At 50.3% G+C, this 15214-nt stretch overlaps 1 protein-coding gene across 1 annotated transcript in view; it reads left to right on the forward strand.

The window, feature by feature from the left end:
* The first annotated feature begins 12461 nt into the window (after window positions 1-12461).
* Window positions 12462-15214, forward strand: part of Ptpn14 (protein tyrosine phosphatase, non-receptor type 14) — a 137796-nt gene continuing 135043 nt past the window's right edge. Inside the window, exon 1 of the mRNA XM_005348861.3 lies at window positions 12462-12822. The gene's annotated coding sequence lies outside the window, so the exon portion shown is untranslated. The remainder of the gene's footprint in view (window positions 12823-15214) is intronic.

Here is a 15214-nt window from a genome sequence, read left to right on the forward strand (position 1 = left end):
CTGAAGCTGAGGACTGAACCCAGGGCCTTGCGCTTGCTAGGCAAGCGCTCTACCACTGAGCTAAATCCCCAACCCCCCTTGAGTCTATTTGTGTAATTTATGATCTTTACTGATTTACCTATGTCAAATCATCCCTGCATCTCTGCTATAAAGCCACTTGATTGTGGTGAGTGATCTTTTGGATGAGCTCTTGAATTCAGCTGGGCAATGTTTTATTGAGAATTTTTGCATCTATGCTCATAGCGAGATTTCTCTATAATTTTCATTGTTTATTGAGTCTGTCAAGTTCACAATATTAACAACCACACTGACTTAGTTCTCCCCCCCTCCCATCGTTTCCACAAATACCTGAAAGAACACTCGGGGTGGGGTGAGGAAGCTGTTTCTTTTGGTTTACAGTTTCAGAGGGTTTACGCCATTGTTCCTGGGCTGTGGGGAGGCAAGCTGTCATAGCGGGAAGGCCTGCTCCACACAGATATGATCGCAAGCCTGTAATCCCAGCTACCTTGGAAGCTGAAGCCAGACAATCCCATTTGGGAAACAGAATGAGTTCTAGGAAGGCAGGGTAACTCAACTAGACACACACACACATACACACACACACACACACACACACACACACACACACACACACACTCCAATAAATAAAATAACAAGTCCCTCAAAATAAAAGAGTAAAAAGAGGGCTGGGAAGTAGCTCAGTAGTATACATCCATATACAAGGTCTGGGGGTTCAGTCCCTCAAACTCCTAACCAAACAAAAAACCCACCCCCAAACAGAACCACTAGGAGTAAGGCAGTTAATTTTTGTACAAGGGCAACAAGCATAAAGACCAAGGTTTTCGGACTTGAAATCCAAATGATTATGGGTTTGGGCATGTGTATGAATTTGAGAAGTTGTATATAAACTTAATGAAATATCAAAATAATACCATGGTATTGGCATTCACAGGGAAAAGAAGCCCTCATCACTTGTGTGGCTGATTGCTTTTAGTGAGCGCTCCTTCCACACAAACCACACAAGTATGTTTGTTAAATTTGGAGTTTCATGTGTGCTTTCTCCAACGCTGAGGTACCCTGAAGTTACTCAAAGTTTAAATTACAAATGCCCACCCCAGATGGTGAACCGCAGGGTGTCCCTGCCTTCACTTACCAAACACTTGGAATATAATACCGCAACACGGCTCCTGGTTTCTTACATGGGTGGACTTGAACTCAAGTCCTCATGCACGGGCTGCAAGCACTTTGCCGGCTGAGCGGTCTCTCCAGCCCCTATTCATCCTATCTTATTTCAACAAATGATTGTTGAGATGCTCCAGATCCCGCACGGATAAAAATACCCCCTGAAATAGTTTCCAGTGGAGGAGAAACACAATGAACAAATGACACAAGCCTGGGAGGGGAAGGGTGAGGGGCAGCGGGAGACAGCAAGGCCAAGGAAGAGAAAATGGGGATACCAGGCTGCTTCGACAGGGCGGTCTGGGGAGGTCGATAGGGTAATGAGGTGAGTGACCAAGTCAGAAACTATCCGGAGGAATGCAGATCTTTGAGAAGCCTTGGTGAAGGCCAGGATCCTGAGGTGGAAGAACACGTCCTGCGCATGCGCAAGCAAGGGCTGCCTGGATCCTGGGACAGAGTGAGCTGGGGAGGGGAGCTGGAACCATGATGAGAGCAAATGGCAGCAAGATCTTCTTCATCCGACTCGTCAAAAAGATGAGTTTCTCTTTTTGTTTTTTGAGGCAGGGTCTCCCACTTGGCCTAAAACTCAGTGATTCAGCCAGGCTACCCCGAGTAAGCCCCGGGTATGTAGCTATCCCTTCCTCCCAGCATCGGGATTTCAGGGGCACCATGCCTGACTTCTTTATGTGGGTTTCAGGTAATGAACTGAGGTCAATACATGTGTACTGCAAGAAGTTTATACACTGAGCCATCTCCCCAGCCCTCTTTGGCTTTTCCTGGAATCTGATGTAGGGTACCATGGCAGCTGCGAACATCTGCAGACAGAGGCAGACATCAACACGATTGATTCTCTCTGTGCACAGTACCATTGTTCTGAAGAGCATCACCATGAGACAGCACATACATGGACTTTTTTTTTTTTTTTTTTTTGGTGGTTTTTCGAGACAGGGTTTCTCTGTGGTTTTGGAGCCTGTCCTGGAACTAGCTCTGTAGACCAAGCTGGTCTCGAACTCACAGAGATCCGCCTGCCTCTGCCTCCCAAGTGCTGGGATTAAAGGCGTGCGCCACCACCGCCTGGCTCACATACATGTACTTTGTCTTAAATGTTCTCCTTCCAAGAAAGGGACTGAAAACGTGTGCACGAAGGCAGGGCACCTTTTGATTTTTAACCTTGAAGTGTGCTGGTTGGTTTGGGTTTTTCTTTCCTTTTCTTTCTTTTCTTTTCTTTTCTTTTTTTTTTAGGAATAATATGTACCTGTCACTTCCTTGATGTCTTATAAACAAGGATTTGAAGGGTCTGGTCAGAATTTCTAGCTATTCTTAGCAACCTGGCCACTTATTTCCACTCTCGAATCATGGAATGGCTTCTGGCTGGTACTGGAAAGTATTCAAGGAAGATGATAACAGACATCATGAGACCTCATGAGACTGTGGAGGGGCTGTGCCAATGGTTCCTGGGCCAAGCACACCAGTTTCTGTTCCTGTGTACTTTTCAAGGATCTGGCCAAGGGACCAGAGCTTTGGAGCCTTAGAGTCCAAGGTTAAGATGCTCTCGTGGGTAGCTAGGCGGTGGTGCACACACCTTTAGTTCCAGAACTCAGCAGGCAGAGGAAGGCCGATCTCTGAGTTCGAGGCCAGCCTGGCCTACAGAGGGATTTCCTTGACAGCCAAGGCTACACAGAGAAACTCTATCTTGAAAAAAACAAAACAAAAACACAGACAAAAAAGTACTCCCGACGGGGTTGGGGGAGATCAGTGGCAACCATAAGGACCTGGGTTTTGTCCTCAGCACCCATGGGTGCAGAGTTGTGTGCTGTCATCCCACTGCTAAGGAGGCAGAGCCAGGAAGATCACCAGGGCTTGTTTGCCGGCTAGTCTAGCAGAATCAGCAAGGCCCGGATCTCAGTAGAAAGGGCTATCTCACAGGGTGGTGGTGGGACAGGCCTTTAACCCTAGCACTCAGGAGACAGAGGCAGGCAGATTTCGGAGTTCAAGGCCAGACTGGCCTATAGAGCAACAGCCAGGACTCTGCTGGGAAACCCTGTATCAAATAACAACAACAACAGCAAAATTCCTGTCTTCAGAAATATTAGGCTGATCAGGAAGATACCTACTATCCTAATTCTGCTGTCTGGCCCTCACATTCATGCATACGTGCATGGCACATGCATATTAACACACACACACACACACACACACACACACACACCATCCTGCTACTAGTACTCATTTCTGGAAAGTCCTCCCCTTGCTTCTCAGGTGGCACCTCTTCTGATGTCCTTGCCTGTCTTCCCTCCGTGAGGATACAAGAAAATCACCTTTTGTAAAGACAGTGAGTCCCACTGACTCGGGGCCCTAGTCTTCTGACCTCAAATTAACCTTAATCATCTTCCTAAAGGATAGAACTAAATAAGTCTTATTGGGGATTAAAGGCTTCAATACAGGAATCTGGGAGGAGCACAGCTCGCTCCATAGCCTGTGAATACTGTTACAGAGAGCTATTTTAGAGCACTATGCACGGCACTATCCCTGTCCCTACAGCATGGAAGCATTCAGTGGCCACTGGCCTCCTTATTCCTCTCTGCAGCTCTCCAGCCTAGTGACACTGCCTTTGCTGGAGTGAAAAGCCAGGTCCGGCCAGGTCGTGGGATGGACTTAGATGAACAGAGAGATCCCTAAGCCTTTGCTTTTGCTAACACGGGCTCTTTCCTGTATGGGCGTGGTCTCAGATCTCCCAGGTCTCAGGTCTCGCTCCTGTTTATGAGAGCCTTCCTTCCCACTCTGGGCTGATGACTCAGCCTGATTCTTCTGTTGGGAATGCAGATGTGAGATTTGGTTCCTGTCCATTTTATAAAGGCATAATTAGGTTGGTGATGATATTAGGTGATAGACCGAGAACCAGGTGTGCTCCTGAGGGCTTGCCACACGCTGATGAGCGAGTTACCAGTACAACCCGGTGAGTACGCACTGTGGTATTCCCCTCTTAGAGGTGAGGAAACTGAGGCTTGAGAAATGTGGACTTTTGGGGGGCGGGGCTGGGTATGGTCAAAAATAGAAGGTGGCATTCGTAGCCAGAGAGAAAAGCAGAGTTCCTATGAGTCTCTGGCCTCCATTTTCCTTCCCTCTTCTCTCCTCCCTTCCTTTTGCAGTACCTAGGATCTAATTTGTATACTGGGTAAGCACTGAGCACTGAGCAGGTCCCCACCCTTCTCTGACATGAGTTCCATGGCATGTTCTTTTTCCCCCTATAGAGACTTGAGACAGGAATTGAACATGTAGCACACACCTTTAATCCCAGCACTTGAAGGGCAGAGACAAGTGAGTTTGCCAGTCTGTTTTACGTGGGGAGTCCAGGCCACCAAGAGCTACTTAGGAAGGCACTGTCCAAAACAAAACTGAAAACAAACAACAAAAAAAATGAAATAGGCTTTTGATCTTTGTAAAGACACTGAATCCGTTTCCCTTGCCTACCAGATCTTTTAACCACGGATGTAAATAACTATGGGCTCCATTTTAAGGTGATTATTCCATGATGACAGTCAAATGATCAAATGAAAACTAAGACTGCCTTGCAGAAGCGCTCTCAGGCGTGAAGACCCTCTCTGGATAACGGATGTGTTTCTGCGGCAGGCAGGGTAAGCTCTTCGTTGACAACATGCTCCTCCTGCAAGGACACAGTGACAGAGCACGGAGACAGGTAGGGTGTGTGTTGGAAGAGCAGTTGGCTATTTCTGCCAACCACAGGAGGGCTGGAAGGCAAAGTTGGAGCCTATGGGGCTGGAGAGTCAGCAGATGATGAAGAAGCTTACACAATGGAGTTAGTCAGTGTGTGTGGCCTAAGGTAAAATTAGTGGAGAATAGTAACAATATATACAAATGCATAGGCTGAAATACTTCATTGTGCCTAGGTGATATTTCTTTTAAATCTTTCTGGTAGTGTCACTAAGGTGTATAGTAAGAATAGCAACAACAATAAATGCACGGTTTTGGTCTATTATGCATATATTACTGTTATTGGAATTCTAAAAAGTAAACAATTAGCTGAATCTTGTACATTTTTATTGGAAAAACTCAGTGCTGTTGCCTATGGTGATGCTGCCTTTTGATGTTCAGACACTGATATCCTTACATACGTGGTCATCTACAGATGCCTGAGGAGCCAGCCCAGCACCCAGACAGGGGGATGACTCCATCTGTGCTTTTCAGCTCAAAAATCTATATCCCAACCATCTTGGACATTCTCTCCAGAAGGATGTAAGAGAAATATCACATCTATACAAGGGCTGGGGCCGGGCGGTGGTGGCGCACGCCTTTAATCCCAGCACTCGGGAGGCAGAGGCAGGCGGATCTCTGTGAGTTCGAGACCAGCCTGGTCTACAGAGCTAGTTCCAGGACAGGCTCCAAAGCCACAGAGAAACCCTGTCTCGAAAAACAAAAAACAAAAAAAAAAAAACAAAAAAACAAGGCTGGGTTGACATGCACAGAATAAGGCCTCTCTCCAGTGCTTCAACCTAAGGGACAGTCCTTTTGGAAAATAGGGAGGCTTCATGAGACGTGGGCAAGAAAAAGAGAAATGAGACAGAGGTGGTGGGCGCTTCTGGAACGAGCTCTGAGACCTCGAAAGAGAGGGAAGCATGCCTGACAAGAAAGCACCGGGCGCTCAGCTTCCACGAGAAGTGGATGGGAGAGGATACTGAACACACGCTGTCTAGTTTCACCCCACCTGTGTGTGTCCGTCGCTTCTCCTTGCTTCTGTGGCAATTCCTGGCGGCAGCAACTTTAGGAAAGGAGGGCTGGTTTTCACCCACAGTTCAGAGGAAGTGTCCATTTTGAAAATATCCAGCATGGCTGCTGTTCGTGGCAGAGGAAGAAGCATGCAGTAACTGATGGTTATATTACCCCAGGAAGCACAGAGAACTGGGGGTGACTCTCAAGTTCTACTCCCAATTACCCACTTCCTGCAGTGAGGACCTACATTCCAAAGGTAAGTATGCCAATATATAAGCCTGTGGAGGTGACACTTCACATAGCAGTAAACCTGTGTCTGCACAACTTTGCCAATGATTGTGGACAGAGTGACTTCCTGGACAAGCTGATCTAGGGAAAAGGTGAACATCATAGGCCGACCATTGTTGGCAAACGGAAAGCCCTCGAAGATGCCCCAGGAGAAGGAGGGATTTCTGTCTCCTGTGTTGGCAATGCTTTTCTGAGAACAGTTGCTAGGAAGCCATCTCTAAGGGAGGAAGTCGTTGGCTCTCATCCACTGTGGCACAGCCTCTGGGATTGTCACGCATACTGTGTGTAGTCCATGTTGGCTTCTGGACTAGAATTGTGAACCATGTGTGGCTGCATGTGACAGCTCTTCACAAACGATCAAACAAAACCTCCAGATAACCAGAAGTTCACTTTCCAGTTTCCTCACTTGGTTTCATTCATCGTGTGACGTCATCTTGAGAGGGTCTAGAATCAGGGGAGAAGGGCCTCCGGGAATGCCTGTTGGGGAGTTTTCTGGACAGTTAACTGGAGTGGGAAGACTTGCCCACTGTGGGTGGCGCCATCCCCTGACTAAACGGAGAAAGGGAGCTGCCTAGCAAAGGTGCACCCACTTATCTCCCTGCCTCTTGGTGGAAGACACAACGTGAGTGGCTCCTTTAAGGCTCTAGCCTCTCTGACTTCCCCACCATGACACACTGGAACTGTGAGCCAAAGGACCCTTCCCTCCCCATTTTAAGTGGTTCTCCTGAGCGCCTTTTATCACAGCAACAGGGAAACGAGTAAGACGGGACACTGCACAGGCAACACAGTCTTCTGGGTGTGTATGTGGGGAGGGCGCACTTGTATTCATATGCATGTGAATAACCCTGAGCTCTGTTTGTTCTGATTTTGAGACAGGGTCTTTGTGGCCTGGAGCTTGCTGAGAAAGCCCCAGGAATCAGTCCACTTGTCTGTGCCTCCTCAGTGCTGGGGTTACAAGTGTGTGCCATCATGCCTGCAGGTTTTTTTTTTTTTTTTTGAAAACAAAAATGAAAAAAAAAAACACATGGGTTCTGGGTTTTGAACTCAGGGCCTCATGCTTACAAGGCAAGAACTTTATTGAACAAACCATCATCCAGCTCTGTCAAGCATTCCTAAACAGTCTGTAGTTAGTACTTTTCACAGGTATCAAGAGTCTCGGCTTATCTTATATTTTTGCCATATGCCAGTGGCTCTGACCTGCAACCCAAGCACAGTGTTTCCTGAAAGACTCCTGTCCATTAGATCAACAGAATGGGCAAACAACGGCATGGTACTTTTCACACACGGCATGTATTCTGCTGTGCAGGGAGAGGAACTCCTGACACGCAGTGAGCCGAAGGAGCCAGCTTCCCCACAGAGATTATGTGTGAACACCACGTCAGTCCATGGTGTGAAGTCCTAGGACTAACAAGACTTTTGCACTAAGCAGAAGTCAGCCCAGAGGGGACACAGTGGCTGGGGAGTTGGCCCAAGGGCATTTTCTGCAGTGGGAGACACTTTACCTTGACCTGGGTGGAAGTCACATGAGTGAGAGGTGTTTGAGCTACATGTACCTTAAGTTTTGTGCTTTTTACTGAATTTGGGTTGGAGTGCAGTTACATCCAGTCTACAATATGATACATGGTGACACGTGTGCTCACTACACAACGACACGTGTGTGCACGGATGTCCATCTCCATGAGCAAAAAGAAAAGAGCCCTCCTCCGTATAACTTTGAAATGTATATGCATCCCCTAAAGATCATCAGAACTTTTCAAATAAAGCCAGCCTACTCTCCAGTTTTAAAAAAGTTGGGGTGTGTATTGTGTGTGTACAAGTGTATGGGTGCATGCACCCATGGGAGCCAGAGGTTGGCAGCAGCTTTCTTCCTCGGTCACTCTCCACCCCATTTATTTTATTTGTTTATTTATTTATTATTTATTTATTTATTTATGAGACAGGGTTTCTCTGTAGCTTTGGAGCCTGTCCTGGAACTAGCTCTTATAGACTAGGCTGGCCTCAGGCTCACAGAGATCCGCCTGCCTCTGTCTCCCGAGTTCTGGGATTAAAGGCATGTGACGCCACCGCCTGGTCTCTCCCCCTTATTCTTTGAGGCGGTCTCTCATTGAGCCTGGGACTCACTGATTTGATAAGTGGAATCTTCCTGTGTCAGCCTCTGCAGTGGTGGGACTGCAGGTGAGCGCCACCATAGCTGGCTGTTTGCATGACTGCTGGAACCAAACACAGCTCTCCATGAAGTGCCGTTCTGCCTGAGACACACACACACACACACACACACACACACACACGCTCACACGCTCACATACACTCAGAATGTGCTCTGTTTTCAGGGACACCGGTGTCTCTGGAGGTGTTAAAGCAATTCATTAATGAGTAGAACATAAGGGAGGTGGGCGGAATCATGCAGGGCCTGAGGTTCTGCTTGGCATCCTGTATTTATAGTCAGAGCCAAGCTTCGAACAAGGAGATGGATTACTCTGAACAAGTTAATGTCCATGATTTCCTAAAACTGTAAATCTTTAAAGTAAACACGAAATGCATTGCTTTAGGTCCTGTGAAGCTCATGCACCCTGAGGAGACGGCAGAGTGCGGATTTACCTAATGGCATGTTTGCTTACGCACGCACACAAAGAGGGAAGGGAGAATGTATTTGGTTTCTTTAGTTACTTCAAGTTGTATTCTTTGTGTGTGTGAGTGAGCACGTGTTTGTGTGTGAGTGAGCATATGTATGTGTGTATGAGTGAGCAGGTGTATGTGAGTGAGAATGTGTTTCTGTGTGGTGTGTGAGAATATGTATATGTGTGAGTGAGCACATGTATGTGTGTGTGAATGAGCATGTGTATGTGTGTGAGTGACCATGTGTGCTAGTGAGCACATGTATGTGTGTATGAGTGAGCATGTGTATGTGAGCAGTGTAGGTGTAAGTATGTGCATGAGTGTAAGTGAGCACGTGTATGTGTGTGAGCATTGTATGTGTGTGAGTATGTGTATGTGTGTGTAAGCATGTGTGTGTGAGTGAGCATTGTATGTGTGTGTGAGTGAGCATGTGTATGTGTGTGTGAGTGAGCATGTGTATGTGTGTGTGAGTGAGCAGGTGTATGTGTGTGAGAGTGTGAGCATGGTGTGGTGTATGTGTGTGGTGCATGCGCAGAGCCCAGAGGTAGGCACTGGGAATCCTCTACCTTATTCTTTTGAGGCTGGGTCTCTCCCTGCACTGCAGCCCATGGAGCAGGAGGGTTTTGTTCCCTTGTTGGACAGGCTGCAGTCAGTAAAGTCCCAGTCATCCCCCTGCTTCCAGCAGTGCTGGGTTACAGGCACAGGTGAAACCACAGCCATCCATGACGAGTGCTAGGATCTGAACTCAGCGTCTCATGATCATGCACCAAGCACTCTGCTTTTTTGTTTTTGTTCTTTTGAGACAGGATCTACATAGCCCAGGTTGGCTTTGAATTCACTGGCCCCGAATTCATAGAGGTTGTCCTGACTCAGCTTCCTGAGTGCAGGGATGATGAACGGAAGGCAACATGCCAGATTTCCCAAACTTCTCCCATTACTGGGCACACAAGCTCTATATACTGAGGGACACCCTTGGGTTCACATTGTGTTTTCTCCTTACGGAGAGTTAAATCTCAGCAGGTCAGCATATATCTAGCACAAACAAGCGCCAAAGTACAACTTCGAAGTCACTAAAAAGTCAGCTTCTCTCTCTCTCTCTCTCTCTGTATGTGTGTATAAAACTGAATCAATCCGGGGGCGGTGGTGGCGCACGCCTTTAATCCCAGCACTCGGGAGGCAGAGGCAGGTGGATCTCTGTGAGTTCGAGGCCAGCCTGGTCTACAAGAGCTAGTGCCAGGACAGGCTCCAAAGCTACAGAGAAACCCTGTCTTGGAAAAACTAAAAAAAAAAAACCTGAAACAATCCTTATTTGTGTTGTCTTCCTTGAATCCAACATAAAGCCAATCTGTCACACTTCATAGGTTCTTAAAATTAATAATGGCTTTTACTTTTATGAATGAATAAACTGGTTTAAAATTATAAACAAGTGTATAGGGCTAGTGCCAAGCCTTGGCTTTACTGACAGCTGCAAACGCAGCGACACTCATTCACCGGACTCCCGCATCCACGCTGGTCTGAAGGTAGCATGAAGGCAGCCTTCCCAGCTCTGGAATTGCCCAGCTTCTTCCCCCACAAACATGCCTGCATCTGGAGGAGACACTCAAGCAAGCTCAGACAGGGTGGCACCCATGATGCAGCTGATCCAACCAAACCCTGTCCTTGATATGACATCACACCCCACTGACAAAATAAACTCAAGCTTCAGTAAGTGGCTTGCTCGGGGTCACATGGCTGGCCACAGGCAAGATCCAGTTTTTGTATCTGCCTGGAAATCCTTTACTCTCTCTTTAAGACCACGGTGGCCTTGGGGGCTGTGCTCTGCCGTTTGAGTGTCTTGGGAGTCACAACATCCATGTGTCACTTATTTTCCACTGCGAAAGATGCCTAGGGGCCTCCTGTACCCCAGAAGGACACAGCCAGCCCTGCCGGCACTGACAGCTTTTAGGTATCTTATCCTTGAGCCCAGTCCTGTTTCAGTCAAATGTCTGGGGGGCTAAGGGCAGCTTCTGTGCAGGCTGTGTCCTTTATCCCATTTCAGCAGCGCGTGTTCCTTGGTGAGACAGACCCTTCCTTCCGGCTTCCTCAGCCTTCTCTGAGGCACGGTGATGGTGTGCATGGCTGTGAGGAGTATTGCCCACACTGGCAGCCACAAGGTGAAGTCCTTCCTGAAGACTGGTAGAAAACTCAACAGACCCCTACAGAGATCAATCTTTGACATTCTGAAAAGCTGACCCTCCGGAGTCTGAGTTCTTTGCCTTCCATCCATCCCATTTCCTCCCCTCTGGTCCTCTCTGATTCTTGTTTCTGCAGACAGGCAAGCATTGTAGAATCACGCGGTGGGCACGAAAGACTTAGTAATTTTCTTTCTTGTTTTGAGGTAGGGTCTTGCTATGTAGTCCAGGCCAGCCTGCAACTTGTGATTTTCCTGTCTCTGCCTCCAGAGCGCTGGCACGGTCCACTGGGACGAAATAAGGCCTGGAAGTTTTGTGTCCTTTATATGTACAGTGAAGTGATTTGACATTATCTTCTGTGACAAGAACTTCAGGGTCCTTGAAAGGACTGGGCTGAGACTTCAGAAAGGGAACAGATGCCAAGACACGCAAAAACACTTCAGAAATACAGGCAAACCCTTTCATTTCCCAACTACCAAAACCAAGGATAGGGGGTGGGGGGCTGGGATCCTCCTGAGTTAACCACTGGGTCAGCAACTCAGTGGGGCCTAATACAGGTTCCCTTCCCTGGCTGAGTGCTTTTTCCATTATACTGGCTGCGCCTCAGTAACCCCACCTCCGAAAGTGCTAAGGCAGTTCCCTTCCAGTGCCCAGGCGGGGTGGGGCCCCTCCGTGGCATGGAACAAACCGGGAAAACCACATATTCCAACTCCCAGCACACAAAGGCTGGTTGGCCGTGGGGGCGGGGTGGGAGGACCAGTACTAAGTCTAGCTCACTACTTGGAGATCCTGGGATTCTGAGCAGGGCTCCTAGATTGCCTGTTCAAGGAGGCCACCCTACTTTGTCCTGTCCTGTGTCCCCTGGGCGGTGGCGGCAAGACCTCCCCCAAATAAATGGCCTGTTCTAGCTCCAGCGTCCCACCGCTTAGCTGCCTACGGAAATCTAGGAGGGACGGTCCTTTCCTTTCCGCTTTCCCATCCGCCCCCGGAGCGTCGTCGCACAGCTGGGTTGACTTGGGTCGCCTCCCCCTCTCCACTTCTAGTCTATCTTTCTCCAGGCACTTTGCTTCAGTCCACAGCCCCCCACCTTGGAAGGAAGACACGCTCCAAAGCTAGCCCATTAAAAGTGCACGACTTCTGCCCGGTCAGCCGAAGGAGCTCCCGCAGCCCGGCATTCCTCAGATTCCAGCGCTGTGACGTCCCCGGGGACCGTGCGCCCGCAGCAGGGGAGCCCGGGATCCACTTCTCAGCGCTGGGTGCGCGTCCCCGAGGCTGGCGCGCGCCCTCCCCCGCCGCCACATTCCTAGCCCGCCCAGTGAGCACCCGGCGCTCTCCCCGCCTCCAGGCCCCCAGAGCAGCGGAGCCCAGCCCGAGGCGGGGGAGCGCGGCCAGCGGCGCCTGCTCGTCCCCTCCCACCCGGCCCCTTCCTCCGCCCTCCCGGCCGCTCGCGCTTCCTGGCACTCGGGCTCTCCCCGCGGCTCAAGTTCTGCACAACTTCTCCCGGCTGCCCAGCGTTGCGGCCGCGGGTCCGGGCCAGCTCGCTGCGCTCTGCGGCTCAGCCATCTCGTCCCCAGGGCAGGTCCTCGTGGAGCATCTGGCGCCACTTGGCCGCTGGCGGTCCCTTTCGGCGCCCCACCTCTCTGATCGCCCCGGCCCCCTCGCGCGGGACGGCTGTACTCAGGTTCTTAGGTTCTTGGCCCTCCCCCCCCCCGGTGCTCCCGGAGCGGCGGAACCCTCCCCGTGCCCTTCCTCTGCCAGCTCCTGGAAGCCAGTGGTGAGGACCTAGGCTCCCCGATGGTCACGGCGCGGCACCCGGGGCACTCCCGGGCCATGTAAGCAGGTAAGCCAGCCGGGCGGGAGCAGATGCTGGGGCTGCGCCAACTTGGGCTCGACGCCGGGGACGCCGGGGTGCGCGGTGGGGGCGCCAGGTGGCCAGCTGCCGGGCTTCTCTTCGAGTGTGGCGCTCGCTCGTCCGGGAGTGGGCTGGAAGGGGAGATCGGTCTGCGACTCTGGTTCAGCCAAGACATTGCCTCTAACTCGCGGTTCTTTTCTGCGTGTGAAGAGGGAGAGAGTCCCGGGAAGAGCAGAGGGCAGCTGGAGGTCTCCAGACCTCCCGGGCACTGGGGAGCGGACGTTGCTATCGCGCTTTCGAGCAGGGGAACATAGCGCAGCGCCCTAACCTTGCCTCTGTGCCTCCTGTGGGGACTGGGTTTGCGAGGGGGTCCTTGTGCTGTTTCCCCATGCCCCAGCCGTGTTGCCAAACTCTTGAATCCCTTGGCTCCTGCTTTAGTCGGACAGACAGACACGCCAGGAAAACTTGCGGCCCCATCACCGCAGACCAGATTTCCACCTCGAACTTTGCGGGTTCCGAGAGTAAATAGCTCATTTTCCCACGTGACCTCACTCTAGTTTTCAATCTTTGCAAATGGGTTCCCTACTTTTTCTGGGGGAATCGATGAGGTGCGCTGTCACTACCTCCCTTTGCCTCAGTTCTTGTCCCTCAGATCTTGTCGCCCCATCCCCATGTACAACTAGGGGAGATTTGGGGTTTTTTTTGACTTTAGTAGGTCCAGGGATTGGCTGTTACAGGCTGGACTTATGTTCAAACCGCTGGATGAATGGATGGTCAGAAGTTTACAAAATACACTGATTTCTTGAAATGGATTCCCTCCCTCATTCATTCAATAAACTCTCATTGTTGAGGCTTCCCCTCTGCTAGAAGATCACACTACCAGAGTCTGCAACGCCCTGCAGGCAGCCCGTGGGCGGATGGGACCATGTGCCGGGAGAGAAGAGTTCTGCTAGAGTCGGGGAAGGCCAGGCCCTGGAGGAAAGCGGTTACCTGCATCGAGGGAGTGATGCTCACCAGAGGAGTGGTTGGGACACTGATTCCAGAAGGCGGAACAGCTTGGGCAAAGTGAGGGGCGCGGAAGGGGGGTGCAGAAAGTCTTGGATAAGGACCCGGTGGCTAGAGGGGCATGTATGGGCAAGTTGGTACAGTGTTGTTGGCATAGTTCGCCCCCACCCCAGCAGAAACGAAACCGGAAGTTTGTTCCCCACTTCCCGTGACCACAAGTAGCTTCCAGGGATCAAAAGCTTCCCCCTTGGATCTACTCCTTCTCCTTGATGTCTCCCCTAGGCGGTTCTGTGGGGTGACAGGTATGCTCGTTGTTAATTGACCCCCCCCATCTCAGTATCCCAATGAGGACCATCCCACGCCGCTACAGAACCTTGTCCTGAGAGAGCTTTGGGCGTGGACAGAACAGCTTGGCTCTTAGAAGTGACAGCTTGCTTTGCTTCCCCTTTGGTGCTGGGAACCTAACCCAGGCAGGGCCTTATGCTGGCCAGGCAAGTGCTTCGCACATCCCAGCCCTCAGCTCCCTAACAGCTCTCTTGAGCTGACCCTGGATAATATGATGTCCTCTTATCTGGTCTGGGTGCGTGGCTGGCACGCCTGTACGTGGCCGAATCCGTTCAAGGAAGTGGCTCTGTGTCTTGGTTGCTGCTTTTAAGTCATTGATTTTTTTCTTTCGTGGAGTTGCCTTTCCTTTTTCTGAACCCATGGGAACTGAAATCTTCCGTAATTGTGAGAAGGTTGGGCACATCCTGCCTGCAAAAGCTCCTCACTGCAGGAGAGGCTTTCTGTGGGATGTTTCCCTGGACTGAGGTGTTCTCCCAATTCCTAGTGGCTGCTCCTGGCCATGCCAGATCCCCAGCCTTCAGGTACCTCAGGCTGGTGCATGGAAGTGGCTCCCTACAACTTGGGGGTGTTTATTCAAGATCCTCTCCCAGCCTTTCTGTGATCAAGCAGTTCTTTGATCGAAAGTCTGGAAGCTGGAAGGTGGGGAGGGGGGTGGCAGCGGGCCTGAGGGAAGTGTGCACCAAGAGGGCCTAACCTGCCTGTCTCAGGGCTCCGTGCAGGCTCCCTTGGTTGGTATGCACACACACAGTTATTCACGTTTATGTGTGCAGTTATGCAGTTATTCACGTTTGTGTTTGTTATGTTGCATGGTCCCCTGAGAGAGAAACACTAGTTAGGGAGACTGTCTTCATATTGGAACACCATGAAGAATTCGGAGTTTTCAGGAGAGTTCTTTCTTGCCCGTGGACCAGCAGAAGTCTGGACCTGAGGAATTCCATAGCACACATGCCTTCTAACTGGATTAAACCCCAACAGGGCAGCAAATATCAGCCCCTTCCTAGCAAATTGAGCTCACCTGGGGTCCAGAGCC

The sequence above is a fragment of the Microtus ochrogaster genome, chromosome 6, assembly GCF_000317375.1.
Source record: "Microtus ochrogaster isolate Prairie Vole_2 chromosome 6, MicOch1.0, whole genome shotgun sequence".
In the NCBI taxonomy this organism is placed as follows: Eukaryota; Metazoa; Chordata; class Mammalia; order Rodentia; family Cricetidae; genus Microtus; species Microtus ochrogaster.